The following is a 24,409-nucleotide window of genomic DNA, read 5'->3' on the forward strand; positions in this document are numbered from 1 at the left end:
TATGAAAAAGTAGGGGTTGTACTTGAGGTTATCACTGGTTAGTGAATATGGGTGTGGTCAGACACAATTTGAGACAGCCATGAGAAGCTTAGGCTAAACAATTATTATAAGTACAAAACCAGAGAAAGATTTAATAGTTACTATGTTCTCAACAAGGTTTTTTTCTCAAAACAAGCAATATGAGAGGAAAAATGTCATGTTGGTGGCTTCCTTTAAGATGCAAATCTAGCAAGCATATCTACCTTACCTTAACCCCATTTCGAAGAGACCAGGGTAAGGAAGAACAACTTTAGCACACTCACTTACACAGGGGTCAGTCCATTTACCTAAATGAACAAAGCTATCAGAGGAATTAAAAATGGAAGCTTAAGTTGTGTGTATTTGCTATAGATACACATTGATGTCACATCAGGCATGTAGGGATATTCTTCACTCCTACCAGGAAATACATGCTCTAGATTTCTTTTCTTTTCAAAAAAGTTTTTTTTTTTTTGAGAGAGAGAGAGAGAGAGAGAGAGAGAGAGAGAGAAGCACGTGTGTGTGAGCAAGCACAGGAGGAACAGAGGGAGAAAGAATCTTACATTTTTTTTTTAACCTTTATTTATTTTTGAGAGAGAGACACACACAGAGTGCGAGTAGGGGAGGAACAGAGAGAGAGGGAAACACAGAATCCAAAGCAGGCTTCAGGCTCTGAGCTGTCAGCACAGAGCCCAACACAGGGCTCGAACCCACAAATTGTGAGATCATGACCTGAGCCTAAGTTGGACACTTAACCTACTGAGCCACCCAGGCACCCCACGAGAGAATCTTAAGCAGGCTCCACACTGAGCACGGAGCCCGATGCCAGGCTGTTACTCATGACTGTGAGATCATGACCTGAGCTGAAATCAAGAATTGGACGTTTAACTGACCGAGCCATCCAGGCGCCCCTCCTACATTTCTTAAGACAACTGGCCCTTTCAGTTCATCTTTTGTTTCCTAGTTTTCATAGAGATGTAAGAACTGAGAAATGTTTTTCTAATATAAGAGAAGCAGCAGTGCAAAAGCCATGCTGTTAGTGTCAATGTAGAGATGAATAATTACAGTGGGGGCTTCAGTAAACCCATTAGAGCCTACTGCCGAAGGCAGGTCCTCAGTTTTCACTGGCAGCTGCCAGACAGGAGTGCAGGCTTTGTGTTGCCAGTTCTCCAAATTTTTGAGAGAGATTGGAAATCTAGATTTCTAAATGAATTTAAATGATTTTAAGATTTTGGCTCATAAAAAACATTGTGAGCTGAGGAAAATATATTTGTAGACAGAATCAGGATCTTAACTTCCAATTTGCAACCTCTGCCCTAGGGAATGTATCTCATGTATATTGGCTATCTATTACTGCACAATAAATAACTCCAAAACTTAGTGGCTTGAAACAGTGAACATTTGTCATCTCATAGTTGGTGTTTGGGAATTTGGGAGCATCTTAGCCGAGTGGTTCTGGCTCAAGGACGCTCCTGTGGTTGCTGTCAAGATGTGGGCTGGGGCTGCAGTTATGTGAAGATTTGGGAATCTTCTGCCAAGAGAGTTCACTCATGTGGCTATTGGCAAGTCACTTTCTCTAGAGCAAGTAATGGGGGAGGGGGAGGAGGAGAAAGAGAGAGATCGATGTGGGGAGGAAGTTGTAATGACTTCTCTGACTTGATCACATGTTGCTCATGTCAGCCATATTATGTTCGTTAGAAGGGACTCACTCCAGCCCACGTTGAAGGGGAAGGAGATTAGTCTCCACCTTTGGAAGAAAGGAGTGTCAGAGTGTTTGTAGACATGTTTTAAAACCACCACACCGCTGAGTTCTGTTATTTAATTCTCAAACCTTGGCTCTGTCTTTAAACTCCACATTTTAGAACTTTTTCCGTGCCTGGAAGATTTCCCTTGAAATTTTCCTGGTTTCAGCCTTTAACCCCCTATAACTTGTACTCTTCATCAGGGATGAATGTACTGCTTATTTGTCTGACTCTGAACAATCACAAATTGGGATTCAACTCTGCCAGGCTCTGTGTGTGTCCAAAGAGAGGACGGGAAGGAATAAGGTAGGGCTGCATGGATGTGAATGTAGGTAGATCCTAGTGAGTGATCTTATTTCTTTTTTAAAAGCAGTAACAAAAAAGTAGGTTTGTTGGCTTTTATTTTTATACTCCATAAAGTGATAATTAATTAAGTCCATCGTTCAAACTAACATTCACCAAGAATATAACACAGTCCTCACGTTTGGGAAATTTGTAGCCTGTATAGGTAAAACTAATATTTTTCAGAGGAGAGAAAGTTTTACTGGGTCCCGAAAGATGAAAAAGTCAGCCAAGTTGCAAAGGGGGAAGGGGGGGGGGACCTGAGGGACAGTTTCAGCCAGAATAAGAAATCTCTCTGATTTGGGGACCCAGCAGGGAATGCCTGCTCACCAGATTGCAGGGCCATGCTGAAAACAAGGATTGCCTTTTGTATTAGATATCTATCACTACTGTTAACAAATTACATATGACTGAAAACAACACAAATTTGTTATCTTACAGTTTCATTAAGCTTAGAAGTTTGACACAATTCTCATTGAGCTAAAATTAAAGTGTTGGGATGCCTGGGTGGCTCAGGTGGTTAGGCGACCAACTCTTGATTTTGGCTCAGCTCATGATCTCATGGTTCATGGGATCAAGCCCTGTGTTGGCTGACAGCACAGAGCCTGCTTGGGATTCTCTCTCTTTCCCTCTCTCTGCCCCTCCCCCATGCTTTTGCTTGCTCTCTCAAAAAATAAGTAAACATTAAAGAAAATAAAATTAAGGTGTCAACAGGGCTGTGCTCCTCTCTGGAGGCCCCAGGGGAGAATCTGTTTCTTTGCTTTTTCGAGTATCTAGAGGTTGCTTGCATTCCTTGGCTCATGGACCTCTTCCTTTGTCTTCAAAGCCAGCAACGTTGCAACTCTCTGATCTCTCTGCCATTGCCACATCTCTCTTCACTGACTGAAGCTGGGATAGGTGTTTTGTTTTTAAGGACTTATGTGATTAGATTGGGCCCTGCTGGATAATTCACAATAATGTCACCATTTCATGGTCCATATTCTTAATGATATCTGCAAACGTAATACTTTCTAGGGATTAGGGCAGGACATCTTTGGGGGGAGCATTATTTTTTGTTTCTATACTTAATTTGCAAGGAAAAAAATGAATACTTGAATACTTGTATCTCGAAACCTATTATACTAGGACCAGTAAATTTATAGGATGAATATGTTTTCTTTTGGAACTTACATTCCTTAGCATGATTCTAATACCCTTGGCTATGATTGCCTTAGGTCCAACAGCTAAAAATGCTTCCGTCTGTTAGAGATCATTGGGTCATTAATCATGTTTCTCTCTCTCTCATTTTTTCATTGCCTTTTTCCTGGAATATACATGTACTTCTGCAAAAGCCTATCAATAGTTAGTCTTTAAATGGCTAAAGAATCCTAGGTACCATGAGGTAGGAATAAGAAAAAGACAAAAGGTATACTTGCATCAAGGAGCTTTTGACCTTTCGTCCATAAAAGTATGAAAATCCAGAGTCAGTGTGAGCTTTTATTAATATATGTGAGAAGGTATACAGAAGAAGTGGATTTAAGGTGAAGCTTCCAAATGCGTTTGAGTTCTGAATTCAGTGGTGGAGACTGGGGTTCAGAACTGGGAGCAGAGGCCAGCAGTTTCATTTCTTCTTCTTTTCAAAAAACATTTTTATTTAAATCCAAGTGAGTTGACATGTAGTGTAGTAACGGTTTCATGAGTAGAGTTTAGTGATTCATCACTTATATACAACACCCAGTGCTCATCACAAGTGCCCTCCTTAGTGCCCATCACCCATCTAGCCCATACCCCCTACCTCCCCTCTAGCAACCCTCAGTTTATTCTCTGTATTTAAGAGTCTCTTATGATTTGCCTCCCTTTCTGTTTTTATTTTTCTTTCCCTTCCCCTATGTTCATCTGTTGTGTTTCTTAAATTTCACATAAGACAGGTTCATTTCTATGTAGGAAGTAGCTGGTGACAGGTTAAGGAGGATCAAGTGTCCCCCAAGGGAGCCAAGAATCCTGCCTGGAATCTTGCAGTAGCTTTGACAGTTAAAAACAAAACAAAACAAAACAAAACAAAACAAAACAAAACAAAACAAAACAAAACCCAAGAGAGTAAAACTTGCAAAAGACTTTAACACAAAGATTTTGAACCTCTTCTAAATGCAGTGGAGAGTTGGTGGGGTGGGGGGAGTGGAGGGGGGACTCACCATGGTTTTGTCTGATCTACTCATTTCTCTTTTTCTCATACTGCATGTGCCCCCACCCCAGCTCCCTTTGATTTCCTGCCTCTCACAAGCCTTGTGATTCCAGTTCCTTCCAGCTTTATAGACTCTACCCCTCTACTCTGAAAAGTGTTTCGCAGGGGCACTCAGTTGGTTGAACATCTGACCTTTGATCTTGGCTCAGGTCATGATTTCTCCATTCGTGAGATCGAGCCCCATGTCAGGCTTTGCACTGACAGTGTGGAGCCTACTTGGGATTTGCTCTCTCCCCCTCTCTGCCCCTCCCCCCTCAAAATAAATAAATATAAACATTTAAGAAAAAAGAAAAGAAAAGTGTTTCGCAGACCAAAGAGAAATTTGGAAAGCTTTTCCTGCATGCTGTGGGGAGTATGGGGGAGAGACTCACAGTGTGAGGAGGCTAGGGAGGGAGATTTTCCCTGAAATGCTCCTAAAACTGTTGTTGACTTTAGAAACCATAACGCATCTCTCAGTCAGAAACAAAGTGAATGGGAAACTGCTGGAAGGTGGTTTTGAAAGAAAGAACAGATTCTGGCCAGGCCATTTCAAAGTAAACCTTTGAATACATAACCTATTGGATAACATGCATATTAATGACTCTCAAGCCATATACTGTAGCTAAAAGCCCAATTTAATGACCCAGTTGCAAAGACTAAGAGATTAAGGGCTGACTACGGCCTCACTGGGAGGTGTAAAAAGTCCAGTGGTAGGGGGAATAGTGTTGGTTGGGAGGCCTCTTAACTGTCCAGATGAGAAATGGACATGTTATTAGCTGATTTCCTCAAAGTTGTTCCCATTAAGTCCCCTGAAGATGTACTGGAGTAAAATGAGAGATGAGATGTACCAAAGGAGAAAAATCCATAGAGAGGACAAATGGAAAACCACAGAAATCACTATTTATGCAGCACAATGAGACAGGCCATATTATTCTTTTACTCTAGGTGAGATTTATATTATTAATGACTCTGTTTATATAGTGCCTGCTTTTCCTTGTTTAGTGAATTTAAGCACTTAGGAAATAGGGAGTAAAAGCAGACACTTAATAACTTTCTGTGATGTGCTGTCAACAAATCCATCCAAGGAAGAAAACAACGTCCAGTAGGACTAATTGGCCACCACTAAATTCTGTTTCATCCAAAGCTGCTTTTGAACTTCTGGGTCTGATTTCAGAGGGACCAGGCTATTTGCCTATAGTGATATTGCTTCTTCTTGCTATATTTCTACATGATATTTATTTTGACATTTTAATAATGCTTAGCTTTGAGAATGAAGCTATCTCTGCTGTTTATGTAGCCAGTGGTTTCTATGCTCTGAGAACCATTTAAATGAAACTCTTTTGTATCTGAAGAAATTGATGATGATGCTTGGTAAATGTATTTCAAATGCATTGTTATACATGTAAATAATTTGCCCTCTGGTGGATAATGAATAAGGCCACTGGTTTTGGCAGCTGCACTCTTTTTATACTCATCATAGCTGTCCGGGGTCTGTGCATGATAGATATGCAAAAATATTCCCAGTAAGGGCTGCTTGGAGTGTGCTATGATTTTGAGACGAGCCATTTCCCACCGTAGTGCTGGCTTAAGTGGATTTAATAGATTAGTGTCTTCTTTAAGGGTTGTAAACTTAAATGCCTTCAGGGGCCAGATAGGTAGCAAACATGTGTGAAACAGCCTGATATACGATAATAAGGAGTGTAGGAGCCTGTGGAGAACTGGAGAATGCACATTACATCTAAAGGCCTTCATATCCAGAAATTAAAATAAAACAAAATGTTCTTTGGCTACAAACCATGTCTGCAAGCTGAAACAGAACGAGGCTCTCAGTCCCCAGCCCTTGTATCTGAGGTTAGAGTACATGTTAGACCTACCATCATTCTTGAGGGACCAACCCATGCTCGGTTCATCTCTTGTCATAGTGGATGTTCTTAATAACCGTTTGCTGACTATTTTTCCTAAGAAAATAGTGTCCTCTAGAGGGAAGTATCCTGTCACTGTTGAGAGATGACTGGTTTTGAATTAAACTGCAAACAGTTACAAGCATGATTGCCATGCATGTGGGCTGAGCACATGTCAAAAGTTTGTTTAACTAATTAATGAGGGAAAAGCAGGATGATAAATGCAGCTCAAGGAAGAATTTGCGAGACTGAGACCATATCGTCCCTGAAAGAAAGAACCTGGAATAAGGTGCAAAGTCGTTTGTGTTCTATGGGCAAAAACTACATAACCTTGAGGTTGTCTTTTCTCCCAGGCAGAAATCATTTGCGTGTCTAGTGGACAAAAATAACTTGCGATTTATCTATCTTCACAAGTTACCATCTAACTTCACAACGTCTGGGCCCTAATGAGTAGTAAATAGGAAGTTGGGAAAGCTTACGTTCCCTAGATTAATGCTGCTCAAACCATAATGTATATAAAATAAATTAGGGATGTTGTTAAAAGGCAGATTCTGGTCAGGTAGGTCCAGCATGGGGCCTGAGATCCGGCATTGTTTTGTTTGTTTGTTTTTGTTTCTTAAAATTTTTTTAATTTTATTTATTTATTTTGAGAGAGACAGAGACAATGTGAGCAGGGGAGGGACAGAGAGAGAGGGAAATTGAGAGAGAGAATCCCAAGCAGGGATTCAATGACACAGGGCTCAAACTCAGGAAACTGGGAGTTCATGACTTGAGCCAAAACCAAGAGTTGGACTCTCAACCAACTGAGCCACTCAGGTGCCCCAAGATCTGGCATTTCTAACAAGATCCCAGGTAATGCTGATGCTGTTAGTCAAAGAGGGTCAGTTGAACTGATAGGCCCGTGGGCCTATTAGACAATGCTTGAATGTTTCATTCAAAAGACACATCGTAATCTTCCAGTCTTATTTCCATATTTTGATACTTTTTTTTTACAAGCTGGATTCATAGAGTATTGGGAGATTAATATTGTGTAATATGAGATGAGTTTATTTAGGACTTAGTCTGGGCCTGAAAATGAATGCTTGCATCTATGAGCCCCATGTCATTGGTTCTGTTTTGAGTGTCTACTCTTAAACTCCCCTGCTGCTTGCTCTTTGACCACATGACTTATATTATCCAATTTTATGGGAATGCATAAACAGAAACTTGCTGATTAAGTGGATTTAGGAATCAGTCCTAGAAAAATATCGATTTCGCTTCCTTCCCAATGTTGGGAAATGTAAAGGGGTGCCTTTCACCAAATGGTGCTTCCCATCTACGGTGTGTCCCATCATGCAGATGGTTTCTGTTCAGTCTATTCATTTCTCACATCATGGAGGCATTTGAAACAGACAAAGCTGTGCACCATTTGTAAGAGAAAGCAATCAGTATGAATACACCTCAGATGTTTCCAAGCAGAATAAATTGGCCTCTGGCCTGTTGGAATTTTCTCTCTATGGAGAGTTTTAGGTCATCCATTCAGTTCTGTTTACCCTGACACATACTTACCTTCACTTCATGATTGAAGGTTTCTGTCACTGGGTCTTGGGAAAGCTGATGAGAGAAGAGTCTTGGCCAATGGTAATAAAAGAATAAGCACTCTTTCCCAGAATATGTTCCCAGAACATTAGTCTCATGAAATGTTATTATGGGTTCTAGAAAAGAAGGGATCTATGGGCAAATATATTTGGGAAACATTGAGTTAAAAAAAGAAAACAGCTTTGTTTTTTAAAGTACTGAGACTTTTCAGGGACTCTAATGTGATAATGTGTAGGGTGAATCTCCACAGGTGATAAAAAACTTATTTCTCCAAACTTACCATGTTTTCCCTGTTTTAAGATGCCATTGATTGTAAAATATACTCTTAATTCAATAGCTTGTTCTAAAGGGGAAAAAAGATTTAGTTAGCAAAATTTTTGATATTGTTTGTAAGATAATGTTAAAATGTAAAAACAGTGAACTTAAGAATTAAGAAAGTACATTATATGATTGCAGAAGTCTCTTTTTATGGAACACGTGTTAGCATCCTATGCTATTAATATTCCAAGGAACACAGTTTAGGAGATACAAATCTAGAATCATTTTTGAAAGGGGAGAATTCATTGTGAACAGAGACCCGATCACCAGCTTAACTTTTTTTCCACAAAAGGATTGTCAGGAAATTAGTAATATAAGGTTCTGTTTGTATTTTATCAAAACAAATAATTTATTGGTTGCAAGTAAAAGAGTTTGCATTGATTGGGGCTTTTGATGGTCATGAATCAAGTGTGCTTGAATTTCTAGTTATAACCAGGACTTTCTCATGCTGAGAATAGTAATGAAATGTAGTCAGTCTTAAACTAATAATCGACTATAATTCACACTAGAAATGTAATTGTAAAGGTAACCTTAGTTTATGAATTGCTAATTAATATTTTCCTGCCTGTGGGAGGACATTAGCTTGTTTCCCGGTCTCACATCTTTGTCTACCTGGCTCAGAGTTGGGAACTTATGTATGCTTTTTTTTTTTTTAAAAAAATTTTTTTTACGTTTATTTATTTTTGAGACAGAGAGAGACAGAGCATGAATGGGGGAGGGTCAGAGAGAGAGGGAGACACAGAATCTGAAACAGGCTCCAGGCTCTGAGCGATCAGCACAGAACCCGATGCGGGGCTTGAACTCACGGACTGCGAGATCATGACCTGAGCCGAAGTCGGACGCCTAACCGACTGAGCCACCCAGGCGCCCCTTATGTATGCTTTTAAAATACTTACGCCCAGCTCTAGTTCTTTCTGAAGATGGATGACATTAAAAATGACCATTTTAGTATCTCTACAGAAAGCTCGCAATAAGCCCCAGGCTTATTTATTCCATGCGGAGTCTTTGAACTAGTTCAGCTGTTTGGATCATTTGATACAAAGCTGACAAAAAGCTGGAAGGAATGCACTTTTATACATTCTTAATTGAGATGTTTGGGCAGATGACCAGTGTGTATATTATTTCTAAGAGTAACTTAATTAAAAGTTAATAGTATCTATTCCAACTCATTACTTTCACTTTTATGTCTTCTGTGCATATAGAAAAATTGTAGAACCTACAAGGTGCTACATTTCTTCAGCTAGCCCCATAGAAGCTTAACTTTTTCAGTGTTTTCCCTTTGTGTTTTTTTTGCCTGGGTGCTCTAAGACCACACTTCCTTCTGACTATCTCTCTTCTGAGAACTTTGATATCAGAGCTAAGGCTATTTTCTCTCTCTGTTTGTGTATGTTTCACTTATGATATTGCCATTATGAGGTGCCTTGCCAGCTATGGTGAGAACACCACGGTTATTTGGAATTAAAAAAGTGAGCTGTACATTGCCCACTATGGTTAGAAACAAATCCATTTGTAACCCAGAATAGTTGTGTATTTTTGCAACTCAAATCTTTCTTCGTCATTTAAAATTGTATCCTAGGGGCTTCAGAGAGCCATCGTGTAACTGCAGACGAGGGAAAAAAAGCTCAACAACCTACTTTAGATATTTGGAGACTCGTAAAAATAGAGCTGCTTTGGTAGCTATTCGTTCTGTGCTGCGAGTGAGCTCTGCGCCCACTTAATTTTATTCATGCAGGAGCACCGCAGGCCCGCCGCTGGAGTCCCTCAGCACTTGATGAAGCTGCTTTTGGGGTGTCTGGTGGGCAGTATGCGGTGTGGTGTGATGTGCTGGAAAGGGCCTAAACCCGAAGCTGGTCCAGTGGGGCTTGAGTGCCAGCTTTCTTCACTTTCCCCAGCTTGCCTGAGATATGATTGACATATGTTGTGGCAGTTTAAGGTGGACAATGCACTGATTTGATATATTCATATATTGTGGTCTGATCAGTTAGCTAATACCTGCAACATGTCACAGAATCACCATTTCTTTTTTGTGAAGATATAGTCTCTCAGTGACTTTCAAGTATATAATACAGTATTATTAACTCTAATCATCATGCTGCACATTAAGATCCCCAGAAGTTATTCATCTTATAACTGGCCGTTTGTACCCTTTGACAAATACCTCCCCATATCCCTCACTCCCTAGCTCCTGGTAACCACCGATCTAGTCTCTGTTCCTAAGAGTTTAGCTTTTCTATATTCCACATATAAGTGAGATCATACAGTATTTGTCTTTCTACGTCTGACTTATTTCACTTAGCATAATGCCCTCCAGGTCCATCCATTTTGTTGCAAATGGCAGAATTTCCTTTTTCCTCAGGGCTGCATTGAATGAATACCACATCTCTATGCATTCGTCCATTGATGGACACTTACATTGTTTCTGTATCTTGGCTATTTTGGATAATAATACAGTAAACATGGGAGTGTAGATATCTTTTTATTTTTTATTTTTTATTTTTTTTTAAATTTTTTTTTTCAACGTTTTTTATTTATTTTTGGGACAGAGAGAGACAGAGCATGAACGGGGGAGGGGCAGAGAAAGAAGGAGACACAGAATCGGAAACAGGCTCCAGGCTCTGAGCCATCAGCCCAGAGCCCGACGCGGGGCTCAAACTCACGGACTGCGAGATCGTGACCTGGCTGAAGTCGGACGCTTAACCGACTGCGCCACCCAGGCGCCCCTGTAGATATCTTTTTAATATTCTGTTTGCATTCCTTTTGAATGTATATTCAGAAGTGGGATTGCTAAATCATATGGCAGCTCTATTTTTAACTTTTTGAGGAAGTTTTCCATACTATTTTCCATAGTGGCTACACCAATTTACATTCCTTCTAACAGGGCAGAAGTGTTTCCTTGTCTTCACATCCTTGCCAGCATTTATCTCTTCTCTTTTTTATATGAGTACCAGCTTTGTTACTTCCTAAACTTGTATTCTGAGACAAATCGCATTAACATTTTGGGCCTCAAATGTCTTCTTTAAAACTGGGAGATTCTCCTCCCACCTGATGCTGAACGAGGAGCAAATGAAAGGAAATACTTCCGTGATGTGTGGCTTGTCATTATCTACCTCATACTCAGGTATGGTAGTACTCGATCTCACCATTACCCAACAAATCCTAACTGCAGCCAGGGTTGTATATTATTGATTTAATAATTTTAGAGTCATTTAAAGACCCTAAATCATCTAGCTCTTCATCTAGAGATAACTTCTTCCTGTGATTCAAAAGCCCTGACATTGAGCCCTTCTTACTTTTTCTTCTCAAAGTAAGCTAGTGTGCATTCATCAAGCACGGAAGATTTCTGCAGTCATTTTCATTTCCATAAAGATGTACAAGAGAAGGAGTTTTCTGGTTTAACTACAATGGAGTAGGCTCTCAAAATCTTAGACTTGTATTAACAGAAATGTCTATGGTATAATTCCATTTCTAGCAAAAGCAGGGAGAAGATGGTTGGAATTTTTTTTTTTATGAGCTAGAATAGCAGAGGTAATATTATATCAAACTATAGGAATTTAATTACCCCATTCCACAAATGTAGTTTTCAAATAAAGGAGTCAAAAGGATTTTCAAAGCTATTCTTCTGAACTGTGATATAAAAACCCAGAACACATTTAGTAGATGTAAAATGTATTGCTGTACATTATGAGCCACCACGATGAATGGAAGCACAATGAGAAACACGACACGAGACTGAACACACGGTGATTAAACATCTCTTTGCTCCCCTCTTAGAAATATTGTAATTTGCTTAGAGTTTTATATGCTTGTCACTGTAAGGATGGGCATTTCTGGAATATTTCTGATGAGTGGACTTCATAGTGGGAAGAGGTTTCCCAGAAAATGGACATGCTGTCATTTGAGGGCTTAAATCCACACTGGATGTAAGTAAGAAATGCTGGGAGGGTGGGGAGGAATAAATCACCCAGGGGCCTCATCATTTTTCAGGGTCTGCCGGTCTGTCCTTTATAGTGTCCATAAACAACCATTCTCTCTGAAAGGAAGGGAGGGTGGATGCAGGGTGACTTGGGGACTCTGTTATTGAAAAGTCTTTACCAAAACTCTTTGTTTCTCCTCCTTGTTACACAACTGACATATAGTCATTGTATAAAATTGTTTTAAAAATTGGATAAGTAAGGAAAAGAATATAAAGATCATTTGTAATATCAGACCAGTGATAACCACTATTAACATTTAGTATAAAGCCTTCTTGTTTTTCCAAAGTCATTTTGGCATGTCAAGTAAGAGCTTGGTAAAGGGAGTCTTGGCTTTGGAAAAGGAGCAATGAGGTGTTCGCCCATTTATCAAACACTTGTGCTGTCAGGAGAGACTGTATCTTTTACATCTACACAAGAAAGAATAAATTGGAATTGCTCTGGAGATACAGGGCTTATGACTTTTCACTCAGGTACACTGCAAAGTGGTCCAGTGAACATCATATGTAGCTAATGAGTTTCGTTTGCTTTTCCTTTTTCTTTCATTTTGGAGAAAAAAGTTAGCAGATGCCACTTTTTTTTTTAATTAAAAATTGGTTTCCGTACATATTTTAATTTTCTATTTTCTAATTTTGCATTAGCTTGTTATTGGTGAGTACTACTTTTATCTAATCGATATCCACCCCTCCTATTGTTCTCTTTCTGGGTAAAGTCATAAGTATCCTTCCCCATAGCACTTGATCTGATTCTTTATTAAAAAATTTTTTTTATTTTAGGGGCGCCTGGGTGGCTCAGTCGGTTGAGCGACTGACTTCGGCTCAGGTCATGATCTCATGGTCTGTGAGTTCGAGCCCCACATCAGGCTCTGTGCTGACAGTACAGAGCCTGGAGCCTGTTTCAGATTCTGTGTCTCCCTCTCTCTCTCTGACCCTCCCCCACTCATGCTCTGTCTCTCTCTGTCTCAAAAATAAATAAACGTTAAAAAAAAATTAAAAAATTTTTTTTATTTTAATGTTTATTTATTTTTGAGAGAGACAGAGCACGAGTGGGGGAGGGGCAGAGAGAGAGGGTGACACAGAATCTGAAGCAGGCTCCAGGCTCTGAGCTGTCAGCACAGAGCCCGATGTGGGGCTCGAACCCACAAGCTGAGAGATCATGACCTGAGCTGCAGTCAGATGCTTAACTGACCGAGCCACCCAGGGGCCCCTCTTCATCTTTAAAATGAGAATAATGATAATACCGTTGAGTCTTGCAGAGCTATTGTGGACTAATGAGATAATGCATTGTAAACCTGCTTAGTACAGTGCTAAGTGTTCGATAAAAGCTAGCTAGTGTATTTGACGTGACTGTACTCTTAGCTGTCAAGGTGGCCACATCAGTAAGACTCAAGGGCAGGGAAGGCCCCTGTGTGACCTTGGGTAATTTTCTTTCAACAATTCAGTTTTCCCTTCTGAAATGCAGACTATGCAGTTTATATTACAAAGGGGTTTTAGACAGAGATAGGATGCTACTTTGCAATGTGAAGTGTTTTAACCATAAATAATAAAGGTATGGCCTCCCCTAAAAGATGTCAAGCTTCTCCCTGGAGATGGAGGAGACCTCCCCAGAGTTAATAGCACACCTCCCCTGAGTGAACACAGAGAGAGGCAAGTTGCAGGAAACAGCTTTGGAAAACAAATGAATAAATATTGTTTGTGCTGGTGAGAGCGCATGAAATATGAATTCCTGACTAAACTTTGCAAGCAGATTAGGAGTGATGCTGTTCATTGATACATGCAGCACTCCCTTAATAACTAAAGAAAGCAATAAATTTGGGGTTTCACATCTCGGCTGCTCTTCCTCCTTATGAGTTCAAGTTTCTGAGAATTCAAGCCAGGTGTGTGGAGTTTGGCTGTAAGCTGGCTGCATTAACATAAGAGTATGCAAAGAAGCTATTGGAAGAGTTCCAAAAGATGTTGTTTGCTCCAGTTTTGATGCATTTTGGATGTGTCTCTGTTTGTACACAGGGGTCCTATGTTGGTGTCTAACTAGCAAGGTTTAAAAGTTCTCTGTAGTAACACATGGGGAGATACCGTAAATTGGCATACTTTAGAAACATTTAGATGTTCAGTGCTCACAAAAACGTTTTTGGGGCTGTTCACCCTTTCTTCTCTTAACACTAATGAAGAAGACTTAGCTCTTCCAAGATAAAAACCAAAGCTATAATTGGTGAGAAAAGGGGCATTGGATTCTGCTTCCTTGTGAGGGTGTTTTATCAAAGGCGTGAACTTGCTGTGTCCCTACTAAATATCTTCTCCACAACTCTGATAGAATCAATTGTGGCCCACTCATTTATTTATTGGTAAACATTTACTGAACATCTTTTATATGTTCAGGCGGTGGGAATTCAACTGTGAAGCTGGTAGACAGGATCCTGCTTCTTGGGGACTATTTCTAGTGAGGGGTACACATAAGTGAATAGGGATTTAAATATAACTCGGTAAATGCAAAGTTAGGGAAAGGAGGGCACTTAGGTCAGGTTCAGGATGATCAGAGGTGATTTTGATGAGGTGGGGAGACTTTTCCCAGCAGCCAGATTGTTAATTTTTTATTTGCTGTTACATATGCTTACTGATAGAATAGGTGTTAATACTTTAGGAAACTTTTGCATCTCAATGGATTGTTTGCATATCAGAAAGCTCCTTTGATTGAGTTTCAGGAACTGTTGACCTGTAATTAAGCTCATAATCACCTATGCAGAAGGCAATTTCTCTGTAGAAATGACTCTGTAGAATCAGAGGCCTGAGATGGGATGAGTCAGCCATGAAGATATCTGTGATCTTAATCGCCTCAGAACAGAGAACCTTCATCTGAGTTACAGCTCTTGCTGTAATTGCTTGAGCATTTGATGTGTGCTTCTTCATTTGGGTCCCATGATGGCACTTCAAGGTAGGTGAGACTCATATTCTCATCCCCTAACAAAGTCTCCAGTGTCCACAGAGTGCTGATTACACAATTGGTGCTCAATAGAAATTTGGTGAGGAAAGGAATCCCCATTATATAGATGAATACAGGGAGATTCAGACAAGTGAAATGACTTATCCAAGACCATACAGTAAAATAGTGGCAGGGACTGAACTATTAGATTTTCTCGGTCCTAATCTAGTACACCAGACCATTTCTCAGGAGTTTAGGATGTCAGGGCAAAGAGTGACCAGGTGAAGCAGGAGAGATATGCACTCAGTGTCCTGGAAGCAAATTATTGTCACAGATGCAGGATTCAGGCTAATGTCTGAACCTGGGGGAGGTTTCAGGCTAATGTCTGAACCTGGGGGAGGTGGAGTTATACACACACACACATATACACACATATACATACATACATATGTGTGTGTATGTGTGTATATGTATGCACATACTCACATACACATCTTACACCTTGCTTAAATTAAAAAAAAAAAGTGCATTAACACATGAACATCCAGATTCCTAGCTTCTCTTAAAAAGACCAGTGTCTCTGGGAGTCAGACTGCCTTTACCTAAGGAGACAATTGGCCAGAGCTTAGTTATTGTTCTGTTAGAAAGGGTCCATGATCCTGAATAGAGAAGACATATTTCATCTTCAGTCTCCTGCCTGTCCCCCCTTTATTGATCAGGGGAATCTGCTGATTAGAGGAAGGGAGAGAGAACTGAGGGATTGGTGCTCTAGGCTTGATATGTTTTATTTCCTAGCCAAAATTTATTGTGGTCCCAGGTCTCCTGAGCCAGGCTAATTGCAGTGCTCTTTCCCACTTGCAAGACTCAGAAGACATGGCTTCCTTTAATGACTGGTTTCTATTGCGTGCTCCTCTCTGGCTCCTGATGGGCCTGTGCTGTGTTACTTGGCTGATCCTGGGGCCACAAGGAATAAAGGCACTTAGCCCAGTGCAAGCTGTGGAAGGATGGCTGTGGGCAAGCTAGACAGACCCCTGTATTTCTTGGCACATGCCAAGCCCAGCTATTAAGAATATGACGTGAGCATCAATTCTAGGGACCTGCAGCATTCAGTCGCAGAGAAGAGGGGGAAAACAGTGTAATACAGTGCAGGCATCATAGATTTTGGGGGTTAGGCATAACCAATTCCAATCCAGCTCTATCACCCCTACACTTGCCCAAGTTACTGAGCCTAAGTATCAGTTTCCCCAGCTGTAAAATGGGAGGATTTAGCACTGGCATATAGTAAGAATTCAATAAATATTAGTGATTCATTTTATTTATTTTATGGATAACTTAAGACTCAGAGAGGCTAAACAACTTTCCTAAGGTCAGGTAAATGGCAGAGCCTACCCTTGAACCCTGATCTTACACTCCAAAGTCAAAGTGCTATCCTATTATATTACTGTTGCAGTGCCTGCCTCTTAGAGGTATTGTGAGCATGATGTAAAGTGCTTAGCACTGTAGTGGAGAGTAGGTTTCAGTAAGGCAGTGGTTATTATTAGACATAGGGGAGCTCAATTGAGCTGAAATGCTATCTGGAGGTTCAATTACCTATAGACCCTCATTGTGACAGGGACCCCAGTTCACAGGTAAATCTTCTCAGCCCCATTTACACATATAGATGGTTAATGTCGACTCTGAGTGTGAGAGATGATGATGGTAGGGCTGATGGTTAGTGACTAGAAAAGAAACATGACTTCATTAATAAAAACTTAAGATAGAAGACTGCTTGGTGTAATGGAGTGGTAAGAATGGCTTTCCCCACTAAACATACCTTTCTCATCAGTTTTCAGGTGTATAATTGTCTCCAGGATTCTTGGTCTTGCCTGGAAAGAAATAGGTGAGCAAGTGCAAGCTCTTTAGCCCTAATGTCTGGGAGGGTGTTGCTTTTAGTAATGCAGGGATAAAAATAAAACGACCCTCTAAAGGCAGTGGTGACTGCCCACAGCTTACTTGGGAGTCAGTAAAAACCTCATTTTTCATACTAGCCTCTGAGAGCTGACCTTTAAAATCACCACATCTGGGGAGAATGTGTGATTTGATGCAGAACATTTTAGGACATGCCAAAGGATGAATGGCTGAGAATGTGCTCATCAGTTTTCTTCTCCTTCAAGGAGCTCAGAATTGCTTAGGTTATAAAAGTCAGTTCTTGGGCACTTCAAACCTACAGCATTTGCTTAAGTAGGTCTTCTGTGCAAAGTAGATTAAGCACATATATAAATGGGATGCTGATCCACCTACCTGCAATGAAATGGTGTGTGTGTGTGTGTGTGTGTGTGTGTGTGTCCTCAGGGTGAAGTTTAACCATTTCAAGGTAGCTAGTTACATAATAAGTCAGTAAAGGGTTGTTTGGAAAAAGATGGAATTGCTTTAGAAAGAGAACCAAACAATGTGAATTGCTTTGTTATGAAGATGCTTTATCGAGACTCTTGTACTACATCTAGGGTCCAACGAGTAATACTACTGAACATAAAACCAGCTCTTGATTTGTGAAACTCAAAATAGCTGTAGATCCAGAGGGCTTCATTAAAAAGAAGCCTATTTGTATTCATAATACCTTTGAAAGAGCCAGAGAATTTTGTGGAAAACAGCATTGGATGGGTGGTCATCTCACAAAATCATCTTCAGGAGAAAATAGCATCTGTTGGATCTCATGTGTCATTATCTGCTCAGTGAAGGTCTGGGCAGTGATGCCAACAGAAATTCCTTGTGGTTGCTAATTCTGAGCAGTCTGGGCCATGAGGCACTTCAGGGCCTGGATCTATCACACTTAAACTCCTTCACACCCTGACAATGCACAGTTAGCATTTTTCCCTGGCTAGTCTCCAGTTGCCTACAAGTTTCAGACCTGGCAAACTGAAAAACTCTCCCCCCAACATTTTTGATGAGGATCCAGAGGTCAGAATCAGTGGACCTTCAGAGTTACTGCTTGTGATGAAATAGGCCAGGGGCCACTGAACCACAAGATTACTGAGCTTCTGCAGGAAGTAACTGCCAATCAATCTTTGAAGGCCTGCCAGTAGGATGGCTCCTCCCTCCCTCAATGGCTTGGAGGACCATTGGCTGTTGTTGAAGAGATGTCAAGGGACAGATCTATTTCTGAAGCTGTAGGTGAAAACTGATTGGATTTCTACTGTAGGAGGGTTTTCATCTTTACAGAAAAGTCTATAATATTGGAATATTTGCTGAAGGTAGTAGTTATTGATCTGGAAGACTGGCATTGACCTGTTGCTTGGCCCACTGGAAAACTCTCCTTGCTTTCCCCTTTCCTCCCTCCTTCAGTATTTGCTGAGCACTTGCTGCATGTCAGCTGGGTGCTGGAGACCAGATATTAAACAACAAGAACAACCCAAACAAGTCAGACCCTGTCAGAGTTACCTGAAATTAGGGAGCTCAGAGCCTGGTGGAGACGACAGACAAGACTACAATATCCACATGGATCCAGAAGTGCTCTACCAGGAGAGAGGAGAGAGCCACCTAAGCTGGCAAACCAGCAGGAATTGGCAAAGGAGCTGGACAAGGACAAGGGCATTCCATGCAGAGGGAAGGTCATGTGCAAAGGCCTAGAATGGAAGCTGAAGAGAGCATGGCAGTCTGCACAGTTGCCAATAGTTTCCCGAGGAGTGGACGATGGGGAGGCAGAGGGTTGAGAGATAAGGCTGGAGGAGGCAGGGGCTAGGACACGGAGGGTCTTTTCTGCCATACAGAGAAGTGTGGGCCTTCACTTTAGGGCAGTGGGATGGTGAAGGTCTGTAATTGGGTCAGCACATGGCCATTGTGACCTGGAGCCTAGCCCTGGGGATGGAGTGTCTTACAGTGAATTTTGTCAGGGTTTCAGGGGTGGGCAAACTGCTTGGGTGGCTCTCCTGCTGACTGCAAGCTGATCACTACTGTTAGTTCATCATAGTTCTTTTTTCTATTTCTTTCTTTTTTTTAAAATAAAAAAAATAGCTAGGCATGTGGGTGACTCAGTTGGTTGAGTGTCTGACTTCAGCTCAGGTCATGATCTCATGATTCTTGAGTTTGAGCCCCGCATCATTCTCTGTGCTGACAGCTCAGAGCCTGGAGCATGCTTCGGAGTCTGTGTCTCCCTCTCTCTCTGCCCCTCCCCGCACTAATGCTCTGCCTCACTCTCTCAAAGATGGATAATAAAACATTAAAAAAAATTTTTTGGGGGGCGCCTGGGTGGCTCAGTCGGTTAAACGTCCGACTTCGGCTCAGGTCATGATCTCACGGTTCGTGAGTTCGAGCCCCGCGTCGGGCTCTGTGCTGACAGATCAGAGCTTGGAGCCTGCTTCACATTCTGCGTCTCCTTCTCTCTCTGCCCCTTCCCTGCTCATGCTCTGTCACTCTCTGTCTCAAAAATAAATAAACACTAAAAAAAAATTTTAAAAATAAAAATAAAAAAATTTTTTTAAAAGATTAAAAAATACCATTAAATCCTGACGTAAAAACTAGTAAATGTTAAATGATAAGTCAGGTGGCCTTTCTTTGAAAATGCTCACAGATAAGCTGGAGGAGGGACAGTAAAACTGAAATGGCCAGAGGGCTCTGAAACAAAATCATCCATTTGTTCTTGGAAGCAACCAAAAAAATATAGGAAGCAATAGTTAAGAGACACACAGAAAAATCCCAACCAAAGCAGTGCTGCTGAAAATCGCCTATGTCAATGTATTCTTCAATAAAAGTTGTTTTCTGCTGACGCTTTTTTTCCCCCTACGGATGTTCCTCTTATATTTGATGATCAATTTTCCACAAGGTTTGCTGTAATGTTTCCTCAGAGCTTAGGTTTTTACATTTTAATTCATTCGATGGCCGTTCTTAACCTAAGACAATATATGCTGTTTCCACAATTCAGGATCATCGTCTTCTAGCTGACAAGACATTACTCAAATCCCAACACTCCTCTTTTTCTCTACTTGTTTTTGTCTGTCTTGGTTTGAGGCGAATGGCTGGCAAAAACAGCGGTCTCTACCGGTTGAAGTGGAGCCTGTGATCTGGTACATTCTATCATTTGACTTACCTCTACCTTCCTTTGATGCTCATTTGGGGTTCCCAGAAGTCACCCTCCTGATGCAGGCCCCTGAAGTTACCCTTTCCACTTACTTCCCCTCTTCCCATTAATCCTTCTTCTAAGGGCCCATTAATCCTTAAAAGCCTAACACAAACTTCATATTCTTTGTGTTCGAGACAGATAAGCACACTGCAATTTCAAGACAGAGTGAGTTTGTGGGAAGATAAAAACTGCAGTTTATTATTATTATTTTTGTATTAATCTTGTCTCCCCAGTCATATTTAACAATTCTCTTTAAAAATTTTTGAATGTTTATTTATTTATTTTTGAGAGAGGTGGTGGGCCGGGGGTGGTGGTGGGGGGGCAGTGGAGAGAATCCCAAGCAGGCTTCATGCTGCCAGCTCAGTGCCTGATGTGAGGGGTGAACTGTGATATCATGATTTGAGCCAAAATCAAAAGTCGGATGCTCAATCAACTGAGCCACCCAGGCACTCCCACATTCCACATGTCTTGAGCATAGAGACCACATCTTTACCTACTTTTGTAATCTCAGCTGGAGTTCAGCACTATGGAATTTAGTAAATATAAATTGATAAAATGTGTTTTGATTAAGTTTTGACTTGGCAAGAGCTATACTGATTTTCGTTTAGAGGCTCATGCTGAAATATGAGTGTAGAAATCTAGGTGTAGCTACCATCCCATGAGGCATTTGGACACTAGTACTTGGAATCTATACAGAGACTGGCCCCTGAATGTGTGAACACATGAGCAGCAGCTTCGTTTTGCCAGTGGAGGCTTTCAGATGTGGTGTGAGTGGCCTGTGGTTACACAACATCTGTAGCCCCAAGACTGCAGGACACCAATGGATCTGGCTCTAAGTTTCTCACATTTCTTACACTCTTATTGTATCCAAGGCTAGCTTGGGCCAAAATAACAAAGCATGCAAAACCCCCTTTTCTGCTGTCTCTTGAAATCGGGTCCCTGAGAACTTCCCCCATCAGGAACCCTTGCTCTGGAGACAAAGCATTGGGGTAGTCACTGCATCCTGGTGTGATGTGGCTTTATGTGCTACTCTTGGGAGTATTTGTAGATCAAATGGTCAAAGGAACAGTAACAAAAACTGATGTCTGGTGATTGGGGGACACTTCAGGGGCATGAGGCTCTTCCAGGGCTTAAACAGTACAGTCCGCATTTTTACTTTTTATTTCTGATGGTGATTTGTTTGCCTTAACATTTCTATCCAAAAGCTTCCTCCAAATCAGGAAACAACAGATGCTGGAGAGGATGTGGAGAAACGGGAACCCTCTTGCACTGTTGGTGAGAATGCAAACTGGTGCAACCGCTCTGGAAAACAGTGTGGAGGTTCCTCAAAAAATTAAAAGCAGAACTACCCTATGACCCAGCAATAGCACTGCTAGGAATCTACCCAAAGGATATAGGAGTGCTGATGCATAAGGGCATATGTACCCCAATATTTATAGCAGCACTTTCATTAATAACCAAATTATGGAAAGACCCTAAATGTCCATCAACTGATGAATGGATAAAGATGTGGTTTATATGTACAATGGAATACTATTTGACAATGAGAAAGAATGAAATCTGGCCACTTGTAGCAACGTGGATGGATCTGGAGGGTATTATGCTAAGTGAAATAAACCAGTCAGAGAAAGACAGATACCATATGTTTTCACTCATATGTGGATCTTGAGAAACTTAACAGAAGACCATGGGGGAGGGTAAGGGGAAAAAAATTACAGAGAGGGAGGGAGGCAAACCATAAGAGACTCTTAAATACTGAGAACAAACTGAGGGTTAATGGCGGGTGGGGGAGAGGGGAAAGTGGGTGATGGGCACTGAGGAGGGCACTTGTTGGGATGAGCTCTGGGTGTTGTATGGAAGCCAATATGACAATAAATTATATTAAGAAAAACCTTCCTGCTTAGCTATCAAAGCTCACTCCTGTTCCAGTCCTATTGTCATTTGCAATTTAATGGAGATTAAGGGAATTTGGGCCAAAGGAGAGAAGATACCTGCTGCTTGTAAACTGAAATGATGTAGCTAAAATTCAAACCCCAATAGCTGGGGATGGGCAATAGAAGGGTGAGTGGGAGGGGACCTGGGACAGTTCCACCTTTCAACAATTCTTTGAGTATATATTTTGACATGCTACTTGTTCGAACTAGGATGGAAAGATGTTAGAGAAAACGCTGTGAAAGCAGGGCCGTGAGACACAGAGCCCCTTTTAAGTTTTTCTTTTATTTTTTTGCACTTATCAAAGTACAGACTCTGATGTTAGAACATCTTTGAGTAGCATTCTTCCTTTGCCCATTTGATATGATCTAGGCACCAAATAGAACAGATGCTTGTAGCGCTTATAGTGGGGAACTGTGTTCTGGGGGTCCCAGTTTTACAAGCATGGGGTCTTATTTGCTAGATTATGAAGAAGTAGTGGTGGGGAGGGTGTGGAGGTTGGAACCTGGATGGGGCTCGGGCAGCGTGGTGGTGGCAGGGACTTGGGGAGTGTGGGGTTAGAGCTATATACCCATTCTGGAAGGATTTCATTATTTCAGCAACAGGAACTGACTGATAGTGGCCCTACGTTTGTAAGTGAACTTGTTGATGAGGAAAGAACACTGGATTTGAAGTTATGACATGAGCTTGACTCCTAGCTCTGCCTGCTATGAGTTGTGGAATCTGGGAAAGTCACTTAATTATTGAGTCTCCGTCTTCCCATCTATAAAATGGAAATGTGTAGTAATGACTACTCTATATCCAGTTAGTGGTAAGATAGCAAGTCTGTAGTCAGGTGACATCCCTGAGAATACATTTCTTTCTTTCTTTCTTTCTTTCTTTCTTTCTTTCTTTCTTTCTCTCTTTTTTTATTTCTTTAAAAAATTTTTTTTAACATTTATTCATTTCTGAGAGACAGAGTGTGAGTGGGGGAGGGGCAGAGAGAGAAGGAGACACAGAATCCGAAGCAGGTTCCAGGCTCCAAGACTTCAGTGCGGAGTCCGACTCGGGCTCGAACTCACGGACTGCGAGATCATGATCTGAGCCGAAGTTGGCCACTTAACCGACTGAGCCACCCAGGTGCCCCGAGAATACTTTTTTTAAACTGGAGCATCTTCCGGCTGATTTTCCCTTTTATCTTGATGTTCTAACATCATTGTTGAATTGTTTAGTGATAACCTCAGGTGTGGAGGTGTTTAGGTTTGTATGCTCAAGTATCAAATTTTATATTTCTGTGTTTTTGAGTTGTTAGATCTGAATTTTTTATGTCTTTTTCATCCCCCTCTTAGGTTAGGGTATGGGCTTCAAGCTACATGAGTAAACTTTAGACCATGTACAAGATAACGATAAGTGACATCTCAGTGAGGACCTGAGACTCTTTTATATGTAAAGTAAATCAAATTTAGCATATGCCTTTTTGTTACATTTAGCACATCTCAGGACTTTTCTAAACTCTCTTTGCTAGCCTCTTTCTTTGTGCCCGTGTCCTGGAAGTGTGGAAGTGGAATTCTAGATGTGGAATGCTGTATGTGACTAGTTTAAAATATATACTACCTGTGTGTAAAGATCAAATTTGTAGTGGAGGTGGCAGAGAGAACATTTCGCTTACTCCTCCCTTCAGTCAATTATTAAGTGATATGTGTAAGCCACCTTCCTGGAGAAAGTGAAAGACACCCAGGCTTCTTCCTGGATGTTTGTGTGTACCCTTAAATGCAATTTAAGAATATAGAAGGACTCTCAGAAAGAGGTTATATAGTTATTTCAAGGCATCCAGGGAGTAGGAGGAAGAGGGAGGCAAAAGGACCCTTTAAAAGGGAAATTGTAATAGTAAATTTCTTTTCTATCACAAGTTCTTTGAAAAAAGTTGTATTTCTCTTTAACTGGAGTGTGTGCCTTAGCCAAAGCTTCAGGTACCTAACACCAAACAGAACAAAGATGTTGCACCGTGTTTTCATAAGTCACCAGGGGGACCAGTGTATATTTTGTTGGTTTGTTGAGTGTCTGTGGCCTTGGTTCCCTCAAGCTCGCCCCTGCAGCCCATTTGGCTGACCAGAACGGTTGTGAGAGTGGTGTACTACCAGTAGTGATCTGAAGATGGCAGCATTGGGCGACCTATCTCCTTTTCCTAAGCACACGCCCCGCCTGGCACATCCAGGAGCTGCCTTCCACGGCAGTGTTTGCATTTCAGCTTGTCACTCAGACTTTTTTTCTGCTTAATGACTGTATGTATGTAAATGATTCTGCTTTTCTTCTGTGAAGAAGTCTGATCTATCATTCCTGTTTTGGTTTTTCAGTTAATGATTATATGTAATTAAATTCAAATAAAATATTTATAAATAATTACATATAATTAGTGG

At 41.0% G+C, this 24,409-nt stretch overlaps 1 protein-coding gene across 2 annotated transcripts in view; it reads left to right on the forward strand.

Moving 5' to 3' along the window:
• The window catches only part of TPH2 (tryptophan hydroxylase 2), a 104,404-nt gene that overhangs the window by 64,781 nt on the left and 15,214 nt on the right, over positions 1 to 24,409 (forward strand). The gene's annotated exons all lie outside the window — the stretch shown is intronic.

The sequence above is a fragment of the Prionailurus viverrinus genome, chromosome B4 (genome assembly GCF_022837055.1).
Source record: "Prionailurus viverrinus isolate Anna chromosome B4, UM_Priviv_1.0, whole genome shotgun sequence".
In the NCBI taxonomy this organism is placed as follows: domain Eukaryota; kingdom Metazoa; phylum Chordata; class Mammalia; order Carnivora; family Felidae; genus Prionailurus; species Prionailurus viverrinus.